We start from the raw sequence: 7,050 nt of genomic DNA on the forward strand, positions 1-7,050 counted from the left end.
CTGGCCCCTTCTTTTTCCCCAAAGGGAGCTGAAGGCTGTTTATCTACCTACCATTCACACAGTGACACAGATAAGCAGTCCCTTGCTGAACAAGGTGCTTAAAGTCTAAGCCCTGGACATGGGGCTCTCCAGACAGACGGATGCAAGAGAACATGTGCAAGGAGAATTCTTGTATTTCCAATGCAGCATTAACTTGAGAGTTCAAAACAAAGTTAAGGGCTTTTCAGCCAAAAAAAAAAAAAAAAAAAAGAGAGTGATGACAATATTCAGTTTTGTTGTGGGTAAGCTGGACAGGAATCCTTGCTCTGTCTCGCTTGGCACAGGTATCCAAATCTCACTCACCTCAGTCATTAGCAAGGGCTTGCTGGGCAGTTGTTTCACCTATATGGACAAGAGGAAATTTTTATACCTATAAGTCAGGGTAAGGAATAGAGGAAAATAAAGACTCTTCTATAAGGCAACGTTAGAATTAGTTTGAAATGTGTGTATCACTAGCACAGTTAATTTTTTGTATCTGGATCCTGTATTGCTTGTTCTGGTTTTAGACCTTTGTCCTTTCACTGAGCACAAAAGTGTTATTTCAGGTATTGATAAACATACAGAATTGGCAGGAATATTAGTAAATTAAATAAAAAAAATTTAAAAAAATATTATTATTCTGGTATCAGCTAATAACTCAGCACATTTTAATGAATAGGAAGCCAGGAGCTATAGTGTCACATCTTACATGATAGAAAATAGCAACAATAATTTGATAAGGATTTATTTTGGGCAAAAGTATGATGCCTTTGCGTTAATTCAAGAGATAACTTCGAATCTTGATATACCTTTCGTAAGGCAGTGTCTCTGGCATACGTACAAAGAATATTTCAAAGCAAATAAGCAAGCTCGTAGAGTTCCAGCCTCCATGGGGCTATTGCTATAGCCTACCAAAAGTACACTGGTACAGTTTAGAGCTATCATGTGCTTTTACTACTGTTACCTTTGTGAAGTAATTTGACATGAAAGGTGCTGTGTTAATCCATTTAGCTTGGGATGGTTGATGGATTGAGATAATCAGTCCTCTGTTAGATGGACTAGCAAATAACTAGAAAGTGGCAAAACTGAAGACTTTTGTCATTACTGAGCTGGGCTCAATGTGAATAACTGACCTCACAGAAAATGCTCCAGTATACACCTCCCATTGAAAGCTTGTGAATTTTTAGAACTACTTTTCCATACTTTTCTGTTTACTGTGGAAAAAAAAATCATATATACAACTTATTTTCTGGGAATTCAGTATTTATGCATAATAATAACTCATTTGTTATTGTTAACCCATTTATACAGTTTAAAAAGTTACTTCAGCTTAAGGGCAGCAGAAATACTAAGTCAAATCCTTCCTTCATCTGTAATGTTATTTGCTGAGGACTTTGCAACCATTACATTGCAGCATGTCCAAAACTTAAAACGTTGACTAAATAGCACTCTTTGACGTTCTCTTGCTTCCAAATGTCAAGTCCTTCACAGTTCATGTGACTATAACCAGGGACACGAATTTATCTTGTAGCAAGAAACCCAGCATCTTGCTACTATGTATGCACATATGTATGTGTGTAAATCATGAGAAAGCAACAAACTATTATAAAAAGTTGGTGGAATAGTAATTCCATGAAAAATCAGATTCTAAGCAGTGATGGGTTTGTTGTTGTGGCAGAGGGTGAAAAACTGGCACCAGCTGAACTCCTTCAATTAGTTATGAAGGACAACTTGGAACAGAGATTATAAACCAAATCCCAGATTCATTTTTCATAGCTCTTCTGCTAACAATAAGAACTAGCTGCCAAACAGAATAATTTCATGGATTTCAATATTGGGAGCCCGGCTCAAGAAAACTATCTTCCAGACTGAACAATGGGAATAAATCAGTCAGTTTGTGGATGACTGCTCCTTACAGCGGTCCAGGTTCCTTACAGGGCTCTCTCTTTCTTGCCACTCATGTGAATCACTAGTGCCCACGGAACTGCACATGCATAAAATTATATGAGAACTAACTAATCCCCAGTGTGCAGCTATTAGCCCACCACTCTGAAACTGCTTAACCATCTTTCTCAGTCATCCCTTGAGTCTTCTCAACAGTGATGTGTTTAGTTTTCCTCCATTTTATTGATCAATAAAAAATATTTATGAAATAAAATCTTTTTTATGGCACCTTTCATTGGAATAACTCTCAAATAGCCTAGCACACAAGAAAGGACATTGGGGAATGTGATGGAGAGGTCTCATCAGAGACACCAAGATAGGTCTTGTCCTCCAAGTGCTGCCTGTCTCTCCCACCACACAGCTGGCCCTCCATACACCTTGGGTGATTTTTGTAAATAAGGGTAAGGTTTTCCAAGCTAGCAAAAACTGAAAACCAGGAAAGGGAAAAATCTAAGGTTAAAATTAATCAGACTGACAAAATATAGGGCATTGTACTCATAACACAACTTACGTTTGTCATTACCCTCTCTGCGTTGGCTAGCCCTGCAAAATAGTCTTGCTCGTAGTGGGTTTGAGCCCGCGTTGGAAAGCATAACTCAGAAATCTAGTATGACCTAGACAATCTGCCTTTCACAGACAAACCTATCCCTCCAAACAGCTGGGGCAGGCATTTTCTCTTACTGCTCCAGCTTATACTTCAGTAGAGCTTTGAGCTGTCTCCCACAGTATTCTCCTGGAGAAGCTGGCGAATCGTGGCTTAGACAGGTGCGCTCTTTGCTGGGTAAAAAACTGGCTGGATGGCCGAGCCCAGAGAGTTGTGGTGAATGGAGTGAAATCCAGTTGGCGGCCGGTCACAAGCAGAGTCCCCCAGGGCTCAGTTTTGGGGCCGGTCTTGTTTAATATCTTTATCGATGACCTGGATGAGGGGATTGAGTGCACCCTCAGCAAGTTTGCAGACAACACCAAGTTGGGCAGGAGTGTTGATCTGCTCGAGGGTCAGAAGGCTCTGCAGAGGGATCTGGACAGGCTGGATCAATGGGCCGAGGCCAATTGTATGAGGTTCAACAAGGCCAAGTGCCGGCCACTTTGGCTACAGCAACCCCATGCAATGCTACAGGCCTGGGGATGAGTGGCTGGAAAGCTGCCCTGCAGAAAAGGACCTGGAGGTGTTGATTGACAGCCGGCTGAATATGAGCCAGCAGTGTGCCCAGGTGGCCAAGAAGGCCAACAGCATCCTGGCCTGTATCAGAAATAGTGTGGCCAGCAGGAGCAGGGAGGTGATCGTGCCCCTGTACTCGGCACTGGTGAGACCGCACTTCGAATCCTGTGTTCGGTTTTGGGCCCCTCACTACAAGAAGGACATTGAGGTGCTGGAGCGTGTCCAGAGAAGGGCGACGAAGCTGGTGAGGGGTCTGGAGCACAAGTCTTATGAGGAGCGGCTGAGGGAACTGGGGTTGTTCAGTCTGGAGAAGGGGAGGCTGAGGGGAGACCTTATCACCCTCTACAACTACCTGAAAGGGGGTTGCAGAGAGGTGGGTGTTGGTCTCTTCTCCCAAGTGACGAGTGACAGGACAAGAGGAAATGGCCTCAAGTTGCAGCAGGGGAGGTTCAGGCTGGATATTAAGAAAAATTTCTTTATGAGAGAGTGGTGAAACACTGGAATAAGCTGCCCAGGGAGGTGGTGGAGTCACCATCCCTGGAGGTATTCAAGGAACATGTGGACATGGTATTGTGGGACATGGTTTAATGGGGATGGTGGTATTGGTTGATGGTTGGACTTGATGATCTTACAGGTCTTTTCCAACCGTAGTGATTCTGTGATTCTGTGATTCTGAGCTTCCAATCCTCAAAGGTGCAACATAGGAAGAGCTTGTCTGTCAGGCTTCCTCTGATCTGAAATACAGTCAAAAAGCAATAGCAAGAAAGAATTGCATTTGGATAGATACACATAAAATTGGATGAGAAAGCGTAACTATTGATATCCTGAGTTCTCTTTTTAAAACCTGAGGAGAAACTATAAAGGAGAACCTAAGGAGGCAGGAATAAGGAGATTGTAGTTTATAAGTGGTCTGAAGCACAGCTGAATAACATAGCATATCTTATATGCTTGCTTTAGGGTAAGAGTGTAGAAAACTGCAAAACTCCACTTTCTACAAGGAGATAAGCACTTCCAGTGAAGAGTTATTTGCCTCTCTATCAGTCTTATGCTTTAGCATCCTTTACTTCAGTCAAGGGATACCAAAGGCAAAGGATCTGATGTTAATGACAATGAAGGACTCTCCTCATGTATTCCAAAGTGCATGTTTACTACTTCTCAGAATCACATCCAACTTAAACACTGTCTCAATCAAAAAGACTATGAAAATTGCACTTGCCATTAGCATAGCTGTTTTGGGAAGAAAAAGAGCTTTTGTCCCTTTTATGTATCTTTGGTATCTCTGTCCAAAGCTAAGCTCTGGTTATTTACCTTTGGAATTATCAGACTCTGAACTGATAGGGAATCCAATATTTTTTTTCCCAGTGCTTCAAATGTGAATAGATCACAGAAAAAGGCAGGAACAGCTGCTATTTCTTCTATCTTGGTTGGTGACAGAAACTGCATTTCATTATAGGGTTGAGATAAAAAGCTGATCTTTTCAGAGTATATGTTCCTAGGCTGGCTTGTGCAGTTGCATACTCTCGAGCTGATACGTTATCAGAATTATTCTATCTTGGTGCTGATGTCATAGCATTTTACGTTACCACTCTCTGAATAATTAGCTAAGGTTATCACACAGTTCACAGATTTCCTCTGATTCTGATGAAACAGGGACACTGCTGGAAAAGGCAATGTTACCCCTCAGGGACAAAAAGAAGCAGCAGCCATTGACCTTTGAGATGCTAAAATTATCAAAAAACCTCCCACTTCTCTGAATTATAATGAACTTTCTTTCCTTACACTGGTTTAGGTTTTTCTTGGCTCAGAATCTATTACTGTATTAAAAAAAAAAAAGTGCCTTTTAAAGAGATAGAGACCCCCTTTGGGAATATTTCATCCGACACACATAAATAGATGGGCTGCAGTAGCTCTGCTACATTCCCTGGGTAAAAGGCAGCTCTGCATGAGATACATCTCGTGCTTTGGATTTGTTTTCCCTTCTTGCTGTCTGCTCCGCAGCCAGCTCTGTAGGCTTCAGACAGGAGGCTCCCAATGAGATTTGTCTCTACTATTGTCGCTTCTGCTTTTTTGTGGGGATGAGATTGATCTTTTTACTGCATCATTTATCTTTGTGATGGAGGTCCTGATTTTCATTTATACTTAGGCCACTTTGGAGTGCTCTGGCAGTGTAATGGGGCTTTAAAATTAGCTCAGATCACATTTGTACTCACTTTAAAGCACTTCTGCTCTGACAGAATGGTATTAAATGGTTGTAAAGTACATGGGCATCAGATTTGTAATGTTTTGATTAACATCAACATCAACATCAAGATATCACAGGTAAGGATACCGGGGTAGTTCTGCCTCAGGTATATCCAATACTCATAAGGATCATCTTATACAGGTGCAATAGCAGCCAACAGTATGTCTGTGAAAAGACCTAATACAAAATTATGCCTTGAACGGCACTTTGAATGTGTATTATTAAGAGAGAATCTCTGATCTGGAAATTTGTCAGTAACTGTTACAGAGAATAGTGTTGGCTCATTAATTATGTGAATATAGCAATGAAAGTGAGGAAATGCACTCTATAGCTGAGACCAGACTCTACAATTTGGAGGCCACATTCAGGCTGTTGGCTGCATGCAGCAAAATGCACATACATATAATTTGAGCAAAACAACCAATTGATTATATCAGCAAAGGGCGTAAGTATCAATGAAAAACAGGGGTTGTACTGGCTGATGCAGTGATATGCTTTTGGGAGAGGTTGGGGGTTGCAGGGAGGGTAAAGGTACAGAACAAGACTTGAATTTGGAAATCCTGGTTTGGCACTAAAGCTTCTCTGGCCCCACAGTGAGATCCACGCAGGCACAAAACCCTTTCTAGATTGAAGTTCACTGCCCCTGACTTAAGTAATCAAAAAAAAAAAAAAAAAAAAAGGGGTGGTGGTAGGAGTTGGCTTGTCATTAAAATACCTAATTTTATGTGCATATTTGGAGGTGTCTTATGTGAGCTGAGTGCCCAAGATCCCATTACAGACAGTGGAGAACTCAGGCTCAGCTCAGCACCATTTGAGATGCCCTTATCCATCCTGCTTGCTTCCCAGTTACCAGGTAAGAAATTTGCAGGTTTCCTATGGGCCCTCTTCATACCTACCAGCACCGAATGATGTCTCAGGTACCCTATGACATCTAAAATGTCATGGATGTCTCTCTGTAGGTAACTAAATCAAAACCAAGATGCCACAGTTTATGGGTTTAATTTGATTTTACCAATACTTATGTAAATCAAAAATTATTTCACTGAAATACGGGAACTAGACCATGTGAACTCAGGGCAGAAAACAGCATGGTCCTCCTCACATAAAGAAAAGTGCTATTAGGCATCACAAAAACCACACATACGCACAGGCACAGACACACACACTCCACCTTGTAACTGCTCTGCCTAGTGAAGCTTCAAGTGGAGCCTGCATCTTTGCAAAGACCAGAAGTCATTAGCCTCAAGACACAATTCTCTAAGAAAACAAGTTTTTGCAATTCCAGTACTTGCAGAACTATATATTTATCATAAGGTATGTACGAATATCATTGCCTTTAAAATCAAGTGCAATTTTCCCATCTGGCTCTGTATTACAGGATTTGCTGTTGGCTATTCATGCACCCTGATTCCCAGAAGCAGCAGCAGTCCCTGGACACAAGAAGACATCACCGGCTGACCTTGGACATTATCTGTGTATTTAATGTACCTCACTGCAGATATGTCCTAAACAAAGAGCTGACTTATAAACATTAAAAAGATTCCATGATAAATGTTAACTATTAACAGGCAGAGCTGATCCATGCCAGCATTTCATATCACAGATGAGCAGTGCATGAGGCGCTTGTCCTTTTATTAGCATGTGAATATATTAATATTCTACAAGTGACATTTAGGGAAATGAATAG

This window comes from Gavia stellata, chromosome 1 (genome assembly GCF_030936135.1).
Source record: "Gavia stellata isolate bGavSte3 chromosome 1, bGavSte3.hap2, whole genome shotgun sequence".
In the NCBI taxonomy this organism is placed as follows: Eukaryota; Metazoa; Chordata; class Aves; order Gaviiformes; family Gaviidae; genus Gavia; species Gavia stellata.